The sequence below is a fragment of the Ranitomeya imitator genome, chromosome 5 (genome assembly GCF_032444005.1).
Source record: "Ranitomeya imitator isolate aRanImi1 chromosome 5, aRanImi1.pri, whole genome shotgun sequence".
Taxonomy (NCBI): Eukaryota; Metazoa; Chordata; class Amphibia; order Anura; family Dendrobatidae; genus Ranitomeya; species Ranitomeya imitator.
This window is the reverse complement of record NC_091286.1, coordinates 406,319,608-406,342,410: the sequence shown is the minus strand read 5'-3', so window position 1 is coordinate 406,342,410 and position 22,803 is coordinate 406,319,608. Positions and strand designations below refer to the sequence as shown.

General features: G+C 44.5%; 1 pseudogene; it reads left to right on the top strand.

Moving 5' to 3' along the window:
- LOC138638021 (cytochrome P450 2J2-like) overlaps window positions 1-22,803 on the top strand; it is a 151,895-nt pseudogene that overhangs the window by 82,126 nt on the left and 46,966 nt on the right.

The window sequence follows — 22,803 nt, the reverse complement described above, 5'->3', positions numbered from 1 at the left end:
CCCGTAAATAAATATTTTATAAAAAAGTACATATATTTTGTTATTTGGTATCGCCGCGTCCAGCACAACCCGACCTATAAAACTGACCCACCAGTTAACCGCTTTAGTGAACACCGTAAAAAAAATCAAGCCAAAAAACAATGCTTAATCATCATACCACTGGACAAAAAGTGGAATAAAACGTGATCAAAAAGACGAATGTCACTAAAAATGGCATCAATAAAAACATCATCTTGTCCAGTAAAAAAACAAGCCACCATACAGTTAAATCAGTGGAAAAATAAAGTCATAGCTCTCAGAATAAAGTGATGCAAAAATAACAATTTTTTCAATAAAACAGTTTTTATTGTGTAAAAGCGCCAAAACACAAAATAAATATAGATGTACTGAAATTGTACTGACCCATAAGATATAGCTGCCTTATCAATTTTACCACACGTGGAATGGCATAGAAAAAACTCCAATAAACCTTTCCTGAAATGCTGATGTTTGTTCATTCTGACTCCCAAAAATTGGAATAGAAAGTGATCAAAAAATGTAATGTGCCCAAAAATGTTACCAATAAAAACATCAACTCGTTCTGCAAAAAAACAAGCCCTCAGATGACTGTTGGCAGAAATATGAATAAATTATAGCTGTCAAAATATGGCAATGCAAAAACTTACTTTAAAAAAAGTGTCTTTTAGTTTGTGAAAGCAGCCAAATATGAATAAAACATGAATCTGGTATCACTGTAATCCCACTGACCCGAAGAATAAAATCATTCAATTAGTTATACCGCATGAGGAATGGCGTAAAAAACTAAATAAAACAAATTCTTCACCTACTGTTGTTTGTTCATTCTGCTTCCCAAAGATTGCAGTAAGGCTTGGCTCACAATTATCCTGCGCTCTATGCTTGAGTACTTACACTGGAGTTTCCGTGTACATCTCTGAAATACGTGATTCAGACAGATGCCGTCTGGCCACACATGATCTGGTGGTGTCCATCTTTTTAGGCGTGCATAAAAGTGTCGTCAGCCACAGTTTGGTGCACTACTGAAAAGAAGGACAACACTCAACAGAGTCCAGAGCAACTCTGCTGCCTCATTATAGTGAAGGGATCCCTTAGGCCGGGATCACACATACGCGAGATACGGCTGAGTCTCGCAGGTGAAAATCCAGCTCTGGCGCCCGCACTCCGGAGCGGAGCGTGCAGCCGCACCGCAATACATGGAGCTGCACGCTCCGTTCCGGAGTGCCGGTGCCAGAGCTGGGTTTTCACCTGCGAGACTCGGCCGTATCTCGCGTATGTGTGATCCCAGCCTTAGGGGTTTCATCTGAATCATGTCACTCGGAGATTTAGATGGAAACCTCGATATAAGTGCTCAGCAAAGAGCGCTGGATAAATGTGATCCTAAGCATTATGTAAAAAGTTCCTAACAAAAGCTTCTAATCAATCCACAAAAAAGCAAGCCCCCTCCCAGGTCTGTCATCAGTCAATGGAAATATATGGGCTTCCATGTTACTGGTAGTACAAAGGCTCTGGAAAAGCAAAATTAATCCTAGACCCCCCAAAACAAATCCAGCAAATTCTGCGCTCCCAAATCCAAATGACCCCCTCCCTTCTTAGCCCCAGAGTGTGCCTAAATCACTTTTAGCTTCCACATGTTTGGCATTTCTGTAGCGATGAAAGCCTGCCTAATTTTTGAGTGCATGTCTCCAGAAGCATTAGCTGGTCATAATGTACTGGTCACTACAATGTACTGGTCACTACAGCAGCAGCTTATAATTCTCACTCAGCAACATCCACTACTGCTTGCTTCTGGAAAAAAAAACATTGAGTCAAAATCATCACTACACCTGTATATGAATTCCCAAAGGGATATAATTTCCAAAATGGGGTCACTTGAAGGGGAATTCTGCACTTCTAGCACTTAGGGGCGCTCTATATGGAGTCCACAAACTATTCTAGTAAAATCTGATTTGCAGGCGGAAAGTAGCACTCTATCCCTCCGTATGGCTAGGCACTACTGAACAGCTACATATGGGGCATTTCTACATTCAGCATAAATTGTAAGACACATTTTGGTGCAATTTTTACCCCATTTCCCAGTGTGAAAATGTAAAATCTGGGGCCAAAAAACTTTGGTGGTAAAAATGTAATTATTTTTTTCTTCATAGCCCAATGGTATAAAATGCTGTGACCCACCTGTGGTGTCAATATAATCACTGCACCCCTAGATGAATTCATTGAGAGGTATAGTTTGTAAAAAGGGGTCTTTTATCGGGGTTCTGCTGTTCTGGCACCTTAATGACTCTGCCAATGTGACACGGCTCCCTCAAATCATTCCAGCAAAATCTTAACTCCAATATGGCACTTCTTCCCTTCTGAACTTTGCACTGTGCCTCAAAAGTAGTTTTCGACCACATATGGGGCATCGACATACTCAGGAGAAATTGCACCACAAGTTTTGGTGTCAAATTTCTCCTGCTTGTTTTGTTAAAATGAAACAAATTGGGGCTAAAACAACATTTTTGAGGTGAAATATATATATATTTTTTCATTTCCACAGATCAACGTTGTAAAACTCTGTGAAGCACCTGTGGGTTGAAGGTGCTCATCATACATGTAGATAAATTCCCTGAGGGGTCTAGTTCAGAGGTCCCCAACTCCAGTCCTCAAGGCCCACCAACAGGTCATGTTTTCAGGATTTCCTTTGCATTGCACAGGTGATGCAATTATTACCTGGGCAAGACTAAGGAAATCCTGAAAACATGACCTGTTGGTGGGCCTTGAGGACTGGAGTTGGGGACCTCTGGTCTAGTTTACAAATGGTGTCACTTATGGGAGTTTCCACTGTTTAGGCACATCAGAGGCTCTCCAAATGCAACATGACACCTGCAGACCATTCCATCAAAATCCATGCGATCAAACAGTAATTTTTCACCACACATGGGGTAAAATTTGGATCTAAAGTAAAAAGTTAAATTTTTGTGAAAAAAAGTTAAATGTTCATTTTTTCCTTCCACATTCCAAAAATGGTTTGTTGAAAAAATTAGAAATCGCTGGTCAACTTTTAACCCTTATAACTTCCTAACAAAAAATATGTTTCAAAAATGATGCTGATGTAATGTAGATATGTGGGAAATGTTATTTATTAACCATTTTGTGTGACATAATGCTCTGATTTAAGGGCATGAAAATTAAAAATGTTTGCAAAATTTCCATTCTTCGCAAATAAACACAAGTCATATCAAATAATTTTTACCACTGTCATGAAGTACAATATGTAATGAAAAAACATTGTCAGAATCAGTGGGATACGTTGAATTGTTGTTGCCACATAAAATGACACTGGTCAGAATTGTAAAATTTAGCCTGGTCATGAAGTTGAAAACCCGATGTGTCCCACCCATTCAAAGGAAAAGGAGATTTGGAGAGTACTTACGGTATTTACAAAACATAGCAAATGTGGGATAAAAAGACAAAATAGATAAACAGCTAAAAGCAGAACAATGTAAGTAAAAATTCCTTGGTCAGAGATGAGCGTATACCTTTTTATTATTATTGAAAGTAGATTGTGTGATGTATACTTTTTTACATTGGAAGTGAATTATAGATGTTTACAACTGTATAGGTATATGCTTGCATGCACTTAGTCATACTTTTTATATCCTAAAGCTAAAGTACGAGCAATATATAATCGGAACCTATCTACATGTGCTTCTCACAAAATTAGAATATCATCAAAAAGTTAATTTATTTCAGTTCTTCTATGCAGAAAGTGAAACTCATATATTATATAGAGTTATTACAAACAGAGTGATGTATTTCAAGTGTTTATTTCTGCTAATGTTGATGATTATTGCTTATAGCCAATGAAAACCCAAAAGTCGTTATCTCAGTAAATTAGAATAATTAACAAAAAACATATGCAAAGGCTTCCTAAGCATTTAAAAAGGACTCTTAATCTGATTCAGTAGGCTCCACAATCATGGGGAAGACTGCTGACTTGATAGATGTCCAGAAGGTAGTCATTACCACACTCAACAAGGAGGGTAAGCCACAAAAGATCATTGCTTAAGAAGCTGGCTGTTCATAGAGTGCTGTATCTAAGCACATTAATGGAAAGTTGAGTGGAAGGAAAAAGTGTGGTAGAGAAAAGTGCACAAGCAATCTGGATTACCGCAGCCTTGATAGGATTGTTAAGAAAAGGTCATTCAAAAATTTGGGGATGATTCACAAGGAATGGACTGCTGCTGGAGTCATTGCTTCAAGAGCCACCACACACAGACGTATCCAGGACATGAGCTACAAGTGTTGCATTCCTTGTGTCAAGCCTCTCATGACCAATAGAAAACTCCAGAAACATCTTACCTGGGCCAAGGAGAAAAAGAACTGGACTGTTGCTCAGTGGCTCAAGGTGTTGTTTCAGATGAAAGTAAATTTTGCATTTCATTTGGAAATCAAGATCCCAGAATCTGGTGGAAGAGTGGAGAGGCCACAATCCAAGCAGGTTGAGGTCTAGTGTGAAGTTTCCACAATCAGTGATGGTTTGGGGAGCCATGTCATCTGCTGGTGTAGGTCCATTGTGTTTTATCAAGACCAAAGTCAGCGCAGCCGTCTACCAGGAAATTTTAGAGGACTTCATGCTTCACTCTGCCGACAAGCTTTTTGGAGATGAAAATTTTATTCTTCAGCAGGACTTGGCACCTGTCCACACTGCCAAAAGTACCAATATCTGGTTTAAAAACAACAATATCACTGTGCTTGATTGGCCAGCAAACTCACCTGACCTTAACCCCATAGAGAATTTATGGGGTATTGTCAAGAGGAAGATGAGAGACACCAATCCCAACAATGCAGATGAGCTGAAGGCTGCTATCAAAGCAACCTGGGCTTCCATAACACCTCAGAACTGATCGCCTCCATGCCACACCGCATTGAGGCAGCAATTGATGCAAAAGGAGGCCCGACCAAGTATTGAGTGCATTTACTGTTGTGAATTATGTTGTCGAGCTCCCTCCTGTGGTCGTGAATGGTACTTCGTTGAGTTCTGTCCGTGGGCTCCCTCTGGTGGCTGTGAGTGGAGCTGCTGCTTCTGAGGTTCCTTACACAGGTGACATGGTTTATCCTTTGGTTGGCTGCTCTATTTAACTCCACTTAGATCGTTACTCCATGCCAGCTGTCAATGTTTCTGCATTGGTTCAGTTCGCTCTTGGATCTTTCTGGTGACCTGTCTACTCCAGCAGAAGCTGAGTTCCTGATAGTATCTAATTCGTTCATTGCTTTTTTGTCCAGCTGGATATCATGATTTTGTCTTGCTAGCTGGAAGCTCTGGGATGCAGAGTGGCATCTCCGCACCGTTAGTCGGTGCGGAGGTCTTTTTGCACACTCTGCGTGGTCTTTTGTAGTTTTTTGTGCTGATCGCAAAGCTACCTTTCCTATCCTCTGTCTATTTAGTAAGTCTGGCCTCCCTTTGCTGAAACCTATTTCATTTCTGCGTTTGTGACTTTCATCTTTACTCAGTCATTATATGTGGGGGGCTGCCTTTTCCTTTGGGGAATTTCTCTGAGGCAAGGTAGGCTTTATTTTCTATCTCTAGGGCTAGCTAGCTCTTAGGCTGTGACGAGGCGCCTAGGGAGCGTCAGGAACGCTCCACGGCTATTTCTAGTGTGTGTGATAGGATTAGGGATTGCAGTCAGCAGAGCTCCCACATCCCAGAGCTTGTCCTGTGTGAGTTTTAACTATCAGGTCATTCCGGGTGCTCCTAACCACCAGGTCATAACAGTACAGCTGGCCCCAAAGTATTAATGCATCTCAATAGAGGGATAAGAGAAGTTCTGAGACCATTTTTTTTTTCTTTGCACTGTGTTTTGTCTTTCTTTTCCCCTAAACCTTTGGGTGGTTCAGGACACAGGTGTAGATATGGACATTCGAGGTCTGTCCTCTTGTGTGGATCATCTCACTGCAAGGGTACAAAACATTCAAGATTTTGTGGTTCAGAATCCGATGTTAGAGCCTAGAATTCCTACTCCTGATTTATTTTCTGGGAATAGATCTAAGTTTCTGAATTTCAAAAATAATTGTAAACTGTTTCTAGCTTTGAAACCCCGCTCCTCTGGTGACCCCGCTCAAAAAGTAAAAATCATTATTTCTTTGTTGCGTGGTGACCCTCAAGACTGGGCATTTTCCCTTGCGCCAGGAGATCCTGCATTGCGTGATGTTGATGCGTTTTTTCTGGCGCTTGGATTGCTTTATGATGAACCAAATTCAGTGGATCAGGCAGAGAAAATCTTGCTGGCATTGTGTCAGGGTCAGGATGAAGTGGAGGTGTACTGTCAGAAGTTTAGAAAGGGGTCTGTGCTTACTCAGTGGAATGAATGTGCCCTGGCGGCAATTTTCAGAAAGGGTCTTTCTGAAGCCCTTAAGGATGTCATGGTGGGATTTCCCACACCTTCTGGTCTGAATGAGTCTATGTCCTTGGCTATTCAGATCGATCGGCGCTTGCGTGAGCGCAAAGCTGTGCACCATTTGGCGGTATTCTCTGAGAATAGGCCTGAGCCTATGCAGTGTGATAGGACTTTGACCAGAGCTGAACGGCAAGAACACAGACGTCGGAATGGACTGTGTTTTTACTGTGGTGAATCCACTCATGCTATCTCCGATTGTCCGAAGTGCACTAAGCGGTTCGCTAGGTCTGCCACCATTGGTACGGTACAGTCTAAATTTCTTTTGTCCGTTACTCTGATTTGCTCTCTGTCGTCCTATTCTGTTATGGCATTTGTGGATTCAGGCGCTGCCCTGAATTTGATGGACTTGGAGTTTGCCAGGCGCTGTGGTTTTTCCTTGGAGCCCTTGCAGTATCCTATTCCATTGAGAGGAATTGATGCTACGCCTTGGGCCAAGAATAAACCTCAATACTGGACGCAATTGACCATGTGCATGGCTCCTGCACATCAGGAGGATATTCGCTTTTTGGTGTTGCATAATCTGCATGATGTGGTCGTTTTGGGGTTGCCATGGCTACAGGTCCATAATCCAGTATTGGATTGGAAATCTATGTCTGTGTCCGGCTGGGGTTGTCAAGGGGTACATGGTGATGTTCCATTGTTGTCAATTTCGCCTTCCACTCCTTCTGAAGTCCCTGAGTTTTTATCAGATTACCGGGATGTATTTGAGGAGCCCAAATCCGGTGCCCTACCTCGTCATAGGGATTGCGATTGTGCTATTAATTTGATTCCCGGTAGTAAGTTTCCTAAGGGCTGACTGTTTAATTTATCTGTGCCAGAGCACGCTGCTATGCGGAGTTATATAAAGGAATCCTTGGAGAAGGGTCATATTCGCCCGTCGTCGTCACAATTGGGAGCAGGGTTCTTTTTTGTGGCCAAGAAGGATGGCTCTTTAAGACCTTGTATTGATTACCGCCTTCTTAATAGGATCACAGTCAAATTTCAGTATCCTTTGCCGCTGATGTCTGATTTGTTTGCTCGGATTAAGGGGGCTAGTTGGTTCACCAAGATAGATCTTCGAGGGGCGTATAATCTTGTGCGAATTAAACAGGGCGATGAATGGAAAACAGCATTTAATACGCCCGAGAGCCATTTTGAGTACCTGGTTATGCCATTCGGGCTTTCTAATGCTCCATCTGTGTTTCAGTCCTTTATGCATGACATCTTCCGAGAGTACCTGGATGGATTCATGATTGTATATTTGGATGACATTTTGGTCTTTTCGGATGATTGGGAGTCTCATGTGAAGCAGGTCAGAATGGTGTTCCAGGTCCTTCGTGCGAATTCCTTGTTTGTGAAGGGGTCAAAGTTTCTCTTTGGAGTTCAGAAGGTTTAATTTTTGGGTTTCATTTTTTCCCCTTCTCCTATCGAGATGGACCCTGTTAAAGTTCAGGCCATTTATGATTGGACTCAGCCGACATCTGTGAAGAGCCTACAGAAGTTCCTGGGCTTTGCTAATTTTTACCGTCGCTTCATCGCTAATTTTTCTAGTATTACTAAACCGTTGACTGATTTGACCAAGAAAGGTGCTGATGTGGTCAATTGGTCCTCTGCGGCTGTAGAGGCTTTTCAGGAGTTGAAGCGTCGTTTTTCTTCTGCCCCTGTGCTGTGCCAGCCAGATGTTTCGCTCCCGTTTCAGTTCGAGGTTGATGCTTCTGAGATTGGAGCAGGGGCTGTTTTGTCGCAAAGAAGTTCTGATGGCTCGGTGATGAAACCATGTGCCTTCTTTTCTAGAAAATTCTCGCCTGCTGAGCGCAATTATGATAAGGGCAATCGAGAGTTGTTGGCCATGAAGTGGGCATTCGAGGAGTGGCGACATTGGCTTGAAGGAGCTAAACATCGCGTGATGGTCTTGACGGATCACAAGAATTTGACTTATCTCGAGTCTGCCAAACGGTTGAATCCTAGACAGGCTCGATGGTCGCTCTTTTTCTCCCGTTTTGATTTTGTGGTTTCATACCTTCCGGGATCTAAGAATGTGAAGGCTGATGCCCTGTCAAGGAGTTTTGTGCCTGACTCTCCGGGTGTTCCGGAGCCGGCGGGTATTCTTAAAGAGGGGTAATTTTGTCTGCCATCTCCCCTGATTTGCGGCGCATGCTGCAGAAGTTTCAGGCTGATAGACCTGACCGTTGTCCAACGGAGAAACTGTCCCTGATAGATGGACTAGTAGAGTTATCTCTGAGGTTCATTGTTCGGTGTTGGCTGGTCATCCTGGAATCTTTGGTACCAGAGATTTGGTGGCTAGATCCTTTTGGTAGCCTTCTTTGTCACGGGATGTGCGTTCTTTTGTGCAGTCCTGTGGGACTTGTGCTCGGGCTAAGCCCTGCTGTTCTCGTGCCAGTGGGTTGCTTTTGCCCTTGCCGGTCCCGAAGAGGCCCTGGACGCATATTTCCATCGATTTTATTTCTGATCTCCCTGTTTCTCAAAGGATGTCGGTCATTTGGGTGGTTTGTGATCGCTTCTCTAAGATGGTCCATTTGGTACCCTTGTCTAAATTGCCTTCCTCCTCTGATTTGGTGCCATTGTTTTTCCAGCATGTGGTTCGTTTGCATGGCATTCCGGAGAACATCGTCTCGGACAGAGGTTCCCAGTTTGTTTCAAGGTTTTGGCAGTCCTTTTGTGCTAAGATGGGCATTGATTTGTCTTTTTCTTCGGCTTTCCATCCTCAGACTAATGGCCAAACCGAACGAACTAATCAGACTTTGGAAACATATCTGAGATGCTTTGTTTCTGCTGATCAGGATGATTGGGTGTCCTTCTTGCCTTTGGCTGAGTTCGCCCTTAATAATCGGGCCAGCTCGGCTACTTTGGTTTCTCCTTTTTTCTGCAATTCTGGTTTCCATCCTCGTTTCTCTTCAGGGCAGGTTGAGCCTTCGGACTGTCCTGGTGTGGATACTGTGGTGGACAGGTTGCAGCAGATTTGGACTCATGTGGTGGACAATTTGACATTGTCCCAGGAGAAGGCTCAACATTTCGCTAACCGCCGGCGCTGTGTTGGTCCTCGACTTCGGGTTGGGGATTTGGTTTGGTTGTCATCTCGTCATGTTCCTATGAAGGTTTCTTCTAAGTTTAAGCCTCGTTTCATTGGGCCATATAAGATTTCTGAAGTTTTTAATCCTGTGTCATTTCGTTTGGACCTTCCAGCTTCTTTTGCCATCCATAATGTTTTCCATAGGTCGTTGTTGCGGAGATACATGGCGCCTATGGTTCCCTCTGTTGATCCTCCTGCCCCGGTGTTGGTTGAGGGGGAGTTGGAGTATGTGGTGGAGAAGATTTTGGATTCTCGTGTTTCAAGACGGAAACTCCAGTACCTGGTCAAGTGGAAGGGTTATGGTCAGGAAGATAATTCCTGGGTTTTTGCCTCTAATGTTCATGCTGCCGATTTGGTTCATGCCTTTCATTTGGCTCGTCCTGATTGGCCTGGGGGCTCTGGTGTGGGTTTGGTGACCCCTCCTCAAGGGGGGGTACTGTTGTGAATTCTGTTGTCGAGCTCCCTCCTGTGGTCGTGAATGGTACTTTGTGAGTTCTGTCCGTGGGCTCCCTCTGGTGGCTGTGAGTGGAGCTGCTGCTTCTGAGGTTCCTTACACAGGTGACGTGGTTTATCCTTTGGTTGGCTGCTCTATTTAACTCCACTTAGATCGTTACTCCATGCCAGCTGTCAATGTTTCTGCATTGGTTCAGTTCGCTGTTGGATCTTTCTGGTGACCTGTCTACTCCAGCAGAAGCTAAGTTCCTGATAGTATCTAATTCGTTCATTGTTTTCTTGTCCAGCTGGATATCATGATTTTGTCTTGCTAGCTGGAAGCTCTGGGATGCAGAGTGGCATCTCCGCACCGTTAGTCGGTGCGGAGGTCTTTTTGCACACTCTGCGTGGTCTTTTGTAGTTTTTTGTGCTGATCGCAAAGCTACCTTTCCTATCCTCTGTCTATTTAGTAAGTCTGGCCTCCCTTTGCTGAAACCTGTTTCATTTCTGCGTTTGTGACTTTCATCTTTACTCACAGTCATTATATGTGGGGGGCTGCCTTTTCCTTTGGGGAATTTCTCTGAGGCAAGGTAGGCTTTATTTTCTATCTCTAGGGCTAGTTAGCTCTTAGGCTGTGACGAGGCGCCTAGGGAGCGTCAGGAGTGCTCCACGGCTATTTCTAGTGTGTGTGATAGGATTAGGGATTGCGGTCAGCAGAGCTCCCACATCCCAGAGCTTGTCCTGTGTGAGTTTTAACTATCAGGTCATTCCGGGTGCTCCTAACCACCAGGTCATAACAATTTACTGAATATACATTTCAGTAGGCCAACATTTTGGATTTTAAAATCATTTTTCAAGCTGGTGTTATAAAGTATTCTATTTTACTGAGATAATGACTTTTGGGTTTTCATTGGCTGTAAGCCATAATAATCAACATTAACAGAAATAAACACTTGAAATAGATCACTCGGTTTGTAATGACTCTATATAATATATGAGTTTCATTTTTTGTATTGAAGAACTGAAGTAAATTAACTTTGTGATGATATTCTAATTTTGTGAGAAGCACCTGTAATTATATGATAAAGTTGAATTATCTTTACTTGATGTGTATACTGTATATTGTTATATTTTCTACCAACAGTAAACAAGTGCAATGTTTTTAGCGGTTTAGGTAAAAGGGAACCTGACAGCTGATACATGCTGCCCTGATGACCACTGAGTAGTATCGGTGGGAGGTCTCTGCTGTATGTGGAAGTCTGCTGTATTTAAGAGGCTGGTATAATGTAGTGCCCATTCGTGACTTCTTGTACATAACACTTAACCCCTTAGTGACCGGACAAATTTTTTAAATCTGACCAGTGTCCCTTTATGTGGTAATAACTTCGGAATGCTTCAACAAATCCCAATGATTTTGAGATGTTTTTTTCGTGGCTTGCTGTAATTTATGATAATGGTAAATTTAGGTCGATATGTTTTGTGTTTATTTATAAAAAATATCAGAAATTTGACAAAAAATTATCCTTTAATCCAAATAGTCTTAAAGGGAACCTGTCACCCCCGTTTTTTCAGATTGAGATAAAAATACTGTTAAATAGGGCCTGTGCTGTGCGTTACAATAGTGTATGTAGTGTACCCTGATTCCCCACCTATGCTGCGAAATACATTACCAAAGTCGCCGTTTTTGCCTGTCAATCAGGCTGGTCAGGTCAGGTGGGCGTGGTGACATCGCTGTTTCTTCCCCAGCTTTCCGTTGGTGGCGTAGTGGTGTGCGCATGTGCAAGTTCCGAATCCACTGGGCGTAGGTGAAGAAAAAGCGCGCAATCTGCGCTATTACCCTTGTCATCGGTGGGGGCGGCCATCTTCCTGAGGCCGCACATGCGCAGATGGAGTGCTCTGCTGCACGGGGCTTCAGGAAAATGGCCGCGGGATGCCACGCATGCGCAGATGGAGATCGCGGCGGCCATTTTCCCAAAGCCGAGTTTGCATCTCGGCTTCAGGAAAATGGCCGCCGCGATCTCTTCTGCGCACGCGCGGCATCCCGCGGCCATTTTCCGGAAGCCCCGTGCAGCAGAGCACTCCATCTGCGCACGCACGGCCTCAGGAAGATGGCCGCCCCCACCGATGACAAGGGTAATAGTGCAGATCGCGCGCTTTTTCTGCACCTGCGCGCAGTGGATTCGGAACTTGGACATGCGCACACCACTACGCCACCAATGGAAAGCTGGGGAAGAAACAGCGATGTCCCCACGCCCACCTGACCTGACCAGCCTGATTGACAGGCGAAAACGGCGACTTTGGTAATGTATTTCGCAGCATAGGTGGGGAATCAGGGTACACTACATACACTATTGTAACGCACAGCGCAGACCCTATTTAACAGTATTTTTATCTCAATTTAAAAAAAACGGGGTGACAGGTTCACTTTAACACAGAAAAAACATTAATAGATAACATTTCTGACATGTCGGCTTTACATCAGCACCATTTGTAAAATTATATTTTATTTTGTTAGCCTTTTAGGAGGTTTAAAATTGAAGAAGTAAAAAAAGTAGTTTATTGACCCTTCAGGTGCTGTTCAGGAATGAATGTAAAGTGACATGACAGGAATATTTTTACCTCCTAAATGTCGCTAACTTCTGAACAGGTCACTGTAGCTGCCAGACTCTAGGGCTGTTATTTGCCCATGAATTGCCATGACAAACATAAAGGCCACACAATCATGATCTCAGGGTGCTGATGGGGTTAACCCCTTCATGACCTTGGGATTTTCCATTTTTCCGTGTTCGTTTTTCACTCCCCTCCTTCCCAGAGCCATAACTTTTTTATTTGTCCGTCAATATGGCCATAATGAGGGCTTATTTTTTGTGGGATCAGTTGTACTTTTGAACGACATCATTGGTATTACCATGATGTGTACTAGAAAATGGGTAAAAAATTCCAAGTGTGGTGAAATTGCAAAAAAAGTGCATTCCCATGCGTGTTTTTTGCTTGGCTTTTTTGCTAGGTTCACTAGATGCTAAAACTAACCTGCCATTATGATTCTCCAAGTCATTACGAGTTCATAGACACCAAACATGTCTAGGTTATTTTTTATCTAAGTGGTGAAAAAAAATTCCAAACTTTGCTAAAAAAAAAACAAAAAAAACAATTGCGCCATTTTCCGATACCCATAGCGTCTGCATTTTTCGTTATCTGGGGTCGGGTGAGGGCTTATTTTTTGTGTGCTGAGCTGCCGTTTTTAGTGATACCATTTTGGTGCAGATATGTTCTTTTGATTGCCCGTTATTGTATTTTAATGCAATGTCGCAGCGAGCAAAAAAAAGTAAATTTGGCGTTTCAAATTTTTTTCTCACTACGCCATTTAGCGATTAGGTTAATCCTTTTTTTATTGATAGATCGGGTGATTCTGAACGCGGCGATACCAAATATGTGTATATTTTATTTTTATTCTTTTATTTTGAATGGGGCAAAAGGGGCGTGATTAAAACTTTTATATTTTTTGTATTTATTTCATATTTTTTAAACTTTTTTTTACTTTTGCCATGCTTCAATAGCCTCCATGGGAGGCTAGAAGCTGGCATAGCCTGATCGGCTCTGCAACATAGCAGCGATCATCAGATCGCTCCTATGTAGCTTAATTACAGGCTTGCTATGAGGGCCGACCACAGGGTGGCGCTCACAGCAAGCCCGCATCAGTAACCATAGAGGTCTCAAAGACCTCTATGGTTACTATCCTGACGCATCGCTGACCCCCGATCATGTGACGGGGGTCGGTGTAATGCGCATTTCCGGCCGCGCGGCTGGAAGCGGTATTTAAATGCCGCTGTCAGCGTTTGACAGCGACATTTAACTTGTTAATAGCGATGGGTGGATCGCGATTCCACTTGCCGCAATTGCGCGCACATGTCAGCTGTTCAAAACAGCTGACATGTCGCGGCTCTGATGTGGGCTCACCGCCGGAGCCTACATCAAAGCAGGGGATCTGACCTCGGACGTACTATCCAGTCCGAGGTCAGAAAGGGGTTAAAGAGGAAGCCCCTGACACTCTGTTAATCATTTATATGTTGCAGTCACTATTGACCGCAGCATCTAAGGGGTTAAACAGATTTAGAAGGTACCGATACTGATCGAGACTGATACAGCAGGTTGTCAGCTGTAGTGTGCAGCCGACAGCTGCTGGATTGTCATCTGTATGGGGATGATATTCTCTTATATCTTAGGTCAGTTAAAGGACGTATTGGCGATCATTAAGGGGTTAAATGATGCTCATAGCAATCATTCTATGAGCTAAAATCTGGGCATGAAATTGCATACTTTCCATTAATATCTTTTTATTTTCTTATTACCTTGTGTTTTCATTTATGCCATTTTATATCATTCAACTTTTTTTTAAATTGATATTTCAGGAAGTGCCACTGACCCTAACAGCTGTATTATGAATGCTGTTAGTAATGTGATGTCTGCTGTGAACTTTGGTCATACCTACTCACTGAAAGATAAATTATTCCATCATATTATCGATTCTACTAACGTGGTTGGTAATTTTTTTGGTACTCACTCACTGGGGTCAGGTAAGTAGGTCACACTTCTGTATGGGAAGTCTGAAGACTATTGGGAAAATTGTAAAAAAATGACTTTTCAGAATAAGATGTTGGGTGCAGATTATATGATATTCTTGTGTCACATTTTTACCAATTGTCTGCTCTACATGCTGTAGTCCCTAGGAGCTTCAACCCACAAATTCTCTACAGACTTCTTCAGGCAGCAGCTGTTATGCGATGTCTTAAGGTACCGTCACACTAAGCGATATCGCTAGCGATCTGTGACGTTGCAGCGTCCTGGCTAGCGATATCGTTCAGTTTGACACACAGCAGCGATCAGAATCCTGCTCTGCTGTCGTTGGTCGCTGCAGAAAGTCCAGCACTTTATTTCGTCGCTGGACTTCCTGCTGACATCGCTGAATCGGCGTGTGTGACGCCGATTCAGCGATGTCTTAGCTGGTAACCAGGGTAAACATCGGGTTACTAAGCGCAGGGCCGCGCTTAGTAACCCGATGTTTACCCTGGTTACCATCCCAAAAATAAAAAAAACAAACGCTTCATACTTACCTTCCACTGTCTGTCCCCGGCGCTGTGCTTTCCTGCACTCACTGTGAGCACACCGGCCAGAAAGCAGAGCGGTGACGTCACCGCTCTGCTTTCCGGCCGCTGTGCTCACAGCCAGTACAGAGAAGCACAGCGCCGGGGACAGACAGCGGAAGGTAAGTATGAAGCGTTTGTTTTTTTTACCTTTAGGATGGTAACCAGGGTAAACATCAGGTTACTAAGCGCGGTCCTGCGCTTAGTAACCCGATGTTTACCCTGGTTACCGGCATCGTTGGTCGCTGGAGAGCTGTCTGTGTGACAGCTCTCCAGCGACCAAACAGCGACGCTGCAGCGATCCGGATCGTTGTCGGTATCGCTGCAGCGTCACTTAGTGTGACGGTACCTTTAGTGATAGATTTGAGGAGTGAATTCTGCAGTTACACTTTAAGCGACTTATCCTAGTTACTTAGTGAAAAAATTAGCACATTTTTGTGCTCTTGTGTGTTGTGCAAAAATGTTGGAAAAATCACAGTAAATTGAATAATTTTTGCTGTGTTTTTCACAATATCATGCAGAAAGTTTTTCCTAGCCCCAGTCAACGAAGAACAGACAGAAATTAGATGCAACTCTGATGGTATCCGGCGTGACGCATGCAGCGCTCTCTCACACTCTGATGCCTGGGCAAGTGGTCACTCGGGAGCTCAGGCGCATGCACCGTCTCACAGACGGACCATGTCAGCTTGCGTACCACGGCCGCAAGTCCATGTGTCTCAAATGCCGGGTGACGTCAGTGAAGCATGTGCACATTACACCTGAAATACTTTCTTCACCTATCACCTATGCACATGGCACAACAGGCATGTGACCAGCATACACCTCCAGAGACGCTACCTCTAATTGGTTAATCATACTATTTAACCAGTTCCACCCCTCCCCCAACACACGCCTCTTGACGAAGAAGCGAAACGAGCGTTGGGGAGGCGGAGACCCAACACAAAGATTCCTAACTCATGTAAAGTGCTGCTATTTATTACTCTATTAATGCCTACTTTCACAGGAAATGAGATACCCCTGCACTATGCATTTGATCAATAAGTGGGTTTGAGTATATTAAATAGTAGAAGCACTGTTTGGTCTATATCTTGCACAGTGGTCTTCCCTGCTTGGAATGCAGTCACCTGGGATACTATCATGGTTTTAAACATGTTTCAATAAATTTTATTTTTAAATTTGGCACTTTATACTGTAGTTTATTTTGTGGTTTATATATGTGATTCAGTTTGGTGCCCTGGAGATATGGGTTTAAGCATGCAGTTCTGATGGTATCCATGTACTGTCTGTATATTTTTGTGTTAGCAATTAAAGTATTTTCATGCATCTAAATTGAAAAATGTGTCTTTTTCTGTTGCTGTTCAGCTGTATGATGCTTTCCCATGGCTCATGCATCTTCTCCCAGGTCCTCAACAGGCCATGTACAAACACATGCACTTGAAACAATATATGTTGCAAGAAATAAGACAACATGAACAGAACTCTTCACCTGAACCTCAAAATGTTGTGGATTATTACAAGGAAGAGATCTTAAGGGTTTGTAAAATAAACTGTCACTTTATACAAGGTTTGTCACACTGAAAACTTGGCGATGGCAATCCATGAAAATCCTTTATTCTAGTCAAACAGTGCATACAAATGAGTGCCAATTTTTAACTTTTAATACATAAGACTGTGAATGCAATATGAACTACTACATAAATTGATGCTAAGCTTTCATCTATCTCTGACTTTTTTCCAAGAAGCATTGGTAAGGGCCATGATATCATCTGATGTGTCTTTTTCTATTTGTGTTTTTCTCGTATTGTATATTTCAATGCAGAACCATGCTCCTAGCAGCCCAAACACAACAAAACATATTGAGCAATTTGTATAACAGGGGCTTAAAAAAGATACCACAGATTCATTATTTTTATCCCCCTGTCCTTCTTACCTGTTACAGGTAAATAGAGGACATGCATATATTTTGAAGACTGCAAGCATTCAAGGGCAGGGTCATCTCCTCTCTGTACCAGTCTGTCATTGTTAGTTTATATTCACTGTACTTTATATGTGTATTTTGCATGCAACCACCTCTCTCCTGTATAGCACCATGGAATCAATTGTGCTCTACAAATAAATAATAATATTTTGGTAGTATATTAATGAAATATGTACTCTATTTTTGTAGGGTATGTAAACACAGGAAGTAATGACATTACCTAACTTTGTGTCCGCTATGTAGACCTCAATTTACCGTTGTGTGCATAGTTATTAGCAATAGTGATGAGCAAGTATACTCGTTGCTCGGGTTTTCCCAAGCACGCTTGGGTGATCTCAGAGTATTTGTTATTGCTCGGAGATATAGTTTTCATCTCCTCAGTTGCATGATTTACGGCTGCCAGATACGCTGAATACATGTGGGAATTCCCTAACAAACAGGCATTCCTCACATGTATTCAGCGTATCTGGCAGCTGTAAATCATGCAACTGAGGCGATGAAAACTATATCTCCGAGCAATAACAAATACTCGGAGATCACTCGAGCAACGAGTATACTGGCTCATCACTAATTAGCAATCCACAGTGATTTTCTCCACTGCTGAGCATCAGTTAAGAAAATTATTTCCAGCAGAAGACTTCATCCACAATAAATTCATGCTCAAAACTTATAACTCTGCTCTCCATCTAGACAAACTAGGCTCTTTTCACCACACTCATTACATCACAAGCCGACAATCCAAAACAACTCTTTGAAACTTTCCCATCGCCCCTGAGCCCTAAAGTACAGGACCCCGTCACCAATCTCAGCACTGACAATCTGGCCACCTAATTCCTACAAAAAATCAACCATATCTGTCAGGACATTTTCACACAATCCCCTCAGATCCTCTATCCTCTTCCCTCCCGCATCTCAAGTGCTCACTTTACACCTTTGAGCCTGTTATGAAAGAAGTTACCAGGCTCCTCACTTTTTCTTGCCCTACAACCTGCACCACTGAACCTATTCCCTCACATCTCCTCCAGTCCATCTCCCCAATTGACACTGCCAACCTAATTAAAATATTTAACTTTTCTCTTTCCCTCTTTATTCATGCACACTGTGATAATTCCATTACTAAAAAAAAATTGCTTGACCAGACCTGCCAACTATAGACCAGTCTAAAACCTTGTAAGCAGGTTGCGGGATGCAGTGACAAACAGGAGGCAGAGCAAGGGTTAACAAGATGTAACAATTTAATAAAACAAGATATTCACGAATCTCAGAGAGGTTCATGGTTAAAGGAAGGATAATAGGGGTAGCAAATGTAAAACAATAGCAGTCCAGTGAAAGAACTTATCGTGTCCTTCCTGTATGGTCCTCTGCAGCAGATGATCCCGCAGGGGGGATCGCAGCGGCCGAGCGATGTCCTCAGATGAGGTCCTTTAAGTGATGGTCTGTCTTCTGGCGGCAGTGGTTGGTCTCTGGTACCTTCCGCTGAGCCCCTAGTCCATAAGCACATGCGGTCGAAACAAACAAGGCTGTGGCACTCTCAGAGTCAAACATAATTGGGCGGGAAGCAAGTGGCAAGTTAGGCTGCAAAAGTCTGTCCAGTACTCGGCCTTCTCTCCTCTGCATGTGCGCGGTACTCAGTCACTGAGCGCACGGCACTTCTATATCTGGCAGCTACTGAGCGCACAGCACTTCTTTCTGCAGCGGTTCAGCTGGAGGCGGGGACCAAACAACGCAGCCCGTTGCAGCGCTGCTGCTGCTTCGCGCCAAACTGCCCACGGCTGCAACCGCATTGCTTTTTAAGCTGCCCCTCCTACCCAGGTCATGAGGTCGATCCAGGTCCTCATTCCTTCCCCCAGGCAACAAGGAAGAGGTAGCCTTAACAGTTCAGGACCTGGATTGGTACTTCTTCCTCCCTACACTCCCCCTCTCCTTTAGCTCGCCATTCCACGGGCGAGAGTTCTTGCAGCAGGCTTTGACACGCCTCCATCTCTCGAATGATCCGCTGCCAAATAAATTGGTCTTGTTCATAACGGTTGGGAGGTATTCCAGCTGTCATTCATTCTGTGCGGCGTAAGTCAGGTTGGGTAGTCGAGTCAGGTTGGACAATTGAGGACGGGGATGCATCAGAGTTCGGTGCAGCAGCCATATCAAGAGTTTCAGGTTCTCGCACTTCCCCTATGTCAGTGGGTAATGGACGGTCCAGGTCAGAGGGTAAGGCAGGTTCTTCTCCTTCATCACAATCAAAGGTGACTGGAATGGACACTTAGGGAACACTTGGTGTTTTTTTTTCGCTTTCAGGATCTCGTGACAGGCACGGACATAGCATGCTTCGGTGCACTACTCAGATCGGACCCCCTTCAGGCTGAACTTCATAGATGGGTCCATCAGTTTTAATTCGGCATTTCACCCTGTATGGCGTTTGTTCCCATCGATGCTCTAACTTGCCTTGAGGTCGTTTGTCTTGGACCAATACTCAGTCCCCAGCCTTGAGAGTTATCCCTTGCAGAGGCGTCGTCTCATGGTGCTCAAATTCCTGAAACCTGCTCTGTACTAGTCAATGCAGAGTCTGTAAGTGATGTCGATGTTCAAGGACCCAGGTGGACAACCGCTATCCATGGTAGTCCTCCTCTGGGTCTAACTCGGGCTCGATAATCTCTCGTCCTTTTCAACCGAACAGCAGGGTGTATGGCGTGTATCCGGTTGTACTGTGCACTCGGTTGTTGTACACCAGACCAACTCAGCTACATACTCGGGCCAACGGGCTTTTCTGTTTGAATGAACGTCCGGTTTAAATGTTCACAGGCTCCATTCCCCTGCGGATGGTAAGGTGTCATCCTGGAATTTTCAAACTGATACAGGCGGTGGAGCTCCTCCATCACTCGACCCCGAAAGCAGGTGCCTTGATCAGAATGGTTCCTTTTTGGTCATCCTTATGCCCAGATGAAATCTTGACAGATGGCCTGTGCAGCTGTCTCCAGGTCGGAGTCACCACAGTGAACTTAGTAAAATGATCGGTCATCACAAGACAATGTTCATTTCCGAGATGAGCAGGACCCATGGTCAAGTAGTCAATCATTAGCAGTTCCAAGGGATCGGAGGTCACAATGGTCTGCATAGGAGCTCTCTGTTCTGGAGGTTTAGCCAATTCACAGCCTCAACATTGTCGACAGGCCTCTTCCACTGCAGTCTTTAACTGGGGATGATAGACCAGCTTCTGCAACCACTGAAACGTCTTCTCTGGACCGAAGTGAGCCTATCCTTACATGAGCTTCCATGGCCACCTCATTGATCACTTTTTCAGGGAGCACTACTTGCCAGGTGACGCCCAATTCTCAGACCAACTTCCCCTTCTTATACAGCAAACCGTCTTCCAGTTGAAGCCTCTCCCATTGTCGGGGAATCTGCAGCATCCGCGAGGACAGGGCATCTCGCTCACTCTAGCCGGGGAGTTGTTTTAGGGCCACCCATTGTCTCAACTGAGCGAGTTCCCTGGCTTCCTGCTGCAGTTGCACTCAATCATCTTGAGGTCAATGCAACAGGTGTTTCCCCGATGCCTCTTTGACCGTCGTTGCCAACGTCCTGGTGAGGTTCTGGAACCCAGGAATCTCTTCCGCCTCTAACTCTTCATCTTGGTCCCGGCCAGGTCGCTCGTAAGTCACTCTGGACAGGGCGTCAGCATGCCTATTCTCAGCTCCTTTTCTGTATGCGATTTTGTATCTATCAGTATTTTGACATACGGGCCACCCATCTTTGCTCCAAGGCCCACAGTTTCACATTTTCTAGGTGGGCTAGAGAATTGTTGTCAGTGCATACCAAGACTTCGGATCCTGACAGGCCCTTGGCTAATTTCTCGGTCATCGCCCACACTAACGCCAGTAACTCCAGCTTAAAGGAACTATAGTTGTCGTGGAGAGATCGGATTGCGTAGGCAATCACTCATTCCTTTCTGTCCTGTACCTGGAACAATGCAGCCCCTAATCCCTGGAGGATTAAAGGTTGAGAGAATCCCTGGAGGATTAAAGGTTGAGAGAAGTCTGCATAGGCCAGTATGGGTGGTTCAGTCAGGGCCATCTTCAAGGCTCGAAAGACTTCTTCCTGGCTATTCCCCCACTGGATGGTCCGATTCTTCACTCCAGATGGCACTCCTTTCAATAATTCCAGCAGAAGATTGACGATGCAAGTGAAGTCTTTCACAAACCGTCAATAGTACCCCGTAAGCCCCAGAAAGGCCCGCATGTCCTTCACTGTTTTTGGGGTGGGCCAATCCTGTACTGCCACTATCTTCTCACATGCAGGTTTTACTCCCTCAGCAGATACAACATGTCCGAGGTATTCAATTTTCTTGCGGAAAAGGTGTCACTTCTGAGGGTTCACTTTCAGGCCATGCTTCTGTAGCCAATTCAACACCTGCTCCAGCCATCGAAGATGTTCCTTAAAAGTGGCTGCATAGACAATGATGTCATCCAGATAAATGAGGGTAGCTTCAAAGTTCAGGTCTCCCAAACATTGTTCCATCAGCCGCTGAAAGGATCCAGGTGCGTTGGTAAGACCAAAGGGCATCTGGTTGAATTCAAACAACCCCAAAGGCAGTATGAAGGCTGTCGTCAGCCGGTCTTGCTCAGCCATAGGCACTTGCCAATATCCATTGGCCAGATCGATCTAATGAAGTACGTAGCTTTTCCTAGGGCAGACAACGACTCCTCAATTCTCGGTAGGGGGTAAGAATCCAGAACTGTACAGGTATTTAGTCACCAATAGTCAACACAAAAACACAGGGTTCCATAATTTTTCTGAACTAGAATGATAGGGGCTGCCCACAGGCTCTGATTCTCCCATATGACCCCACTCTGGAGCATGTGTGCCAACATTTCTTTCACCTCCTGGTACATTTGCGGCTGGATCTGTCGATAGCGTTCCTGAACTGGTGTGGCATTTCCTGTGGGGATCACGTGAGTTATGGCTGTGGTGCACCCGAAATCATCGTAATGACGGGCAAAGACATCTTGGTACCGCACCAGCATAGCTACCACTTGTTCCACCTGTTGCGACGAGAGCTCCGTCAGTTCAGCCCACATCTGTTCCAGGATTCGGTGTCCTTCTCTCAGGATACTGGATGAAGACTCTGAGGACATGGTGAAGGCTACAGTCCAGGAATCTCCTGGTTTCACCGCTAACTGATCAGCCTCTGGTGGTGTCAGTTCTCCCGGCATACCCAGTACTTGGGCCACTTCTCTCCTGGGTGAGAGCATGAGATCATCCTCCCCTAGGTTAACGCATCGCGCCACTACATTACCGTCGTGGACAGTGTTTAATGCCTGAGCAATGAGGAGTCCTGAAGACAGTTGATCTAGTAGGGCATGATCTGGACTTCCACTAATTTGAGGGGTTTACAGGCTTGCACGGGCAGTGTGAGCACAGTCTGGCCAGGCGGTAAAACGAGCTTGGCAGCAGCTGGAACGACTACCTTCCCCAGGACTTTTCCTTCTCTCAACGTTTCTTGAGCCTGGCCTACCCATATCAGTTGCTGGAACACCTTTCTTTCAGGGGTGCGGGGGCTCCATCGATTGAGAAAAACATCTGGAGGCTCATTGACTAGGATGGTCCCGAATTCCTTCAGCACATTCATCCCTAGCATCATGGTAGGGCCATTACCAGGGTCTCCGGTGGTCAACACTATTCCTTTTCGGCCACATCTTTGCCACACACGGTAATTTGCATCCAGACCACCCCTGT